The following is a 2,208-nucleotide window of genomic DNA, read 5'->3' on the forward strand; positions in this document are numbered from 1 at the left end:
TAGAAAAGGCTAAGACCAGCAAGTTAATTAAAAATAAAAGTTCTATCTTTAAATCAATAGGTATTTGGGAAAGTTTTAAAAAATTATAATGTAAAAATCCAGCAAACCAAGTCAATATGATGTTGGCCAAATATTAAGAAACCAGAGTTTCAGATGACTATCGACAGGAGACCCACAGCATGTTCTCTCAAACCTATTATGCTTGTCCTGTTAAAAACAATTGTGTGCTTGGTAATGGATTAGGCTGATGACTTTTCCTTCAGGAAGGATGTATAATTTAGAAACCAGGTGGAGATTGACTTTTTTGTAACTGCACCTAGAAGAATCTTCTGGCCTCTAATTTGGAGAGCATTGACTAGAAGCAGCATACTTAAGAGTTCTCATCTTTTATTGAATCTCATATTTCTTGAACAAACATATCACCAATTTGTTAGAATAGCAGAGTAACTTGATTATTTACTCTCACTTGCTTTAAGATTTGTCTCTGAATTAATCAAGACATTTACTAACAATTTCTCATTGCCACTGATCACATCATGTGGAGTTTAATCAGAGGGATTTCTTAATTGTTTATAACTATGAGGTTCTCTTCAAATCTCCTTGGTGATATTCAACTGTTTTTATTCATTTGTTTAACCCTTGATCAATGTAGGTAGGGCAAAGTTTTATTTGCTTTTCCCCTTTCTTGATAGCAAAAGAAAACAAAAACACACCAAAACAAACAAACAAAACAAGAAAAACTCAATGCAATAGTACTTGGAAGAACAATGTATAAACTTAATTTTTTAATAAGACAAACACATTAATTGAATTTAAATTCATGTCCTTAAATAATAAAGGAATTTTTAGTGTTGCAGTTTTGGTTATGGTAAACTCAATGTAGTATAGATGTCCAAGTTCTAATTTTTTAGGAGAGAAAGTTTGGATATAGTAATTATTTCTATGGGTTTACCAGTTAGTTATCAACTTACTGGCTCTTTGTTAAAATTCACCCTTTTTTTTCTCTCCTTTGCAATACTCCAGATGGGCTATGGCACACCATTGACTTCCAGGGAATTTTTACAATATTTTATTGAGTAGATTCCAAACAAGTCTAGCCAGCACCCCAGTGGGAAGCTTTCTGCTGTCCACCACAGCAAGTTTCTCTTCAGTTAACTTTGTTATGAAGTGTGCTAACGCAATAAGCTCTGCTTTAGGGTATCGGAGGTAAGAGATTAAATTTATTTAACATATTTTAACTTTAGCTTCAGGATACTAAAGATAGGAGGTTGGTCTCTCCCAAGTCTTTTTCTTCCTTAGGTAATGTACTTCAGCCCCAATAGTTCTAGCTGTACCTTCATATCTGCTATTCCTGTTTCTTATAAATGTATGTTTATTTTTATTAGTAGCTAATTCCCCTTTACTATTTAACACATTGACATTAAATTTTCCCTGTTCAAATTACTGGTATAATTTTGCCTCCTGATGGGACCTTGATTGATATAATAAGGATGCAAATATTTATTATTAATAGATTGTTGTGTGTTAGTTCTTTGAGATTAAAATTTGCTCCTGTTTTTTCTAATTATTTTCCCCACCCCACCATCATAAAATCAGATAAATCACTTCGTATTCTTTACCTCAGAGGGAGGATGCACCAAGGCAAAAAGTATAATTAAAACTAGATTTGCTGTGCCAAACTGCTTAATCTATAGGAGGCTGCAGAAGATTTCTAACATAGATTAAAAGGCTATAGAATTAACACAAGGTTAAAATATTCCCTTATACCCTACATATGCCAACTCCCAGACTGGAGAAAAATGTTACCCTTTGTTTAAGATAAAAGGTACAGAAAGAAAAGGATGAGAGAAGAAATAGAACTGTGCCCCAAGGCCTTGACTGTTTAAAAATTTCTACGTTGCATTTATGACTGAAAGGAAATTTGACTGGAAAATTATTGAGTTCAAAGCTACTTCATTTAGACCTTACTTAACTTTTTTGAATGTGTATATACAGGCTATGCAGCCATCTGACACATTCTCTTTTATGGACTTGATGTTTTTTCCTTCTTGCTTAAAAAAAGAAAAAACTTAGACAAAATCTAAGTAGTGTTGATTAGACTGAATTGAATTTTTCATTAGCATGATATATTGTCCTAAATGTGTAGATTCTGTTATTTCTTCATTTAAGACAATTTTTTATCTTTAACACTTTTAAGATTGTTGGTAT

Source organism: Macaca nemestrina, chromosome 5 (genome assembly GCF_043159975.1).
Source record: "Macaca nemestrina isolate mMacNem1 chromosome 5, mMacNem.hap1, whole genome shotgun sequence".
Taxonomy (NCBI): Eukaryota; Metazoa; Chordata; class Mammalia; order Primates; family Cercopithecidae; genus Macaca; species Macaca nemestrina.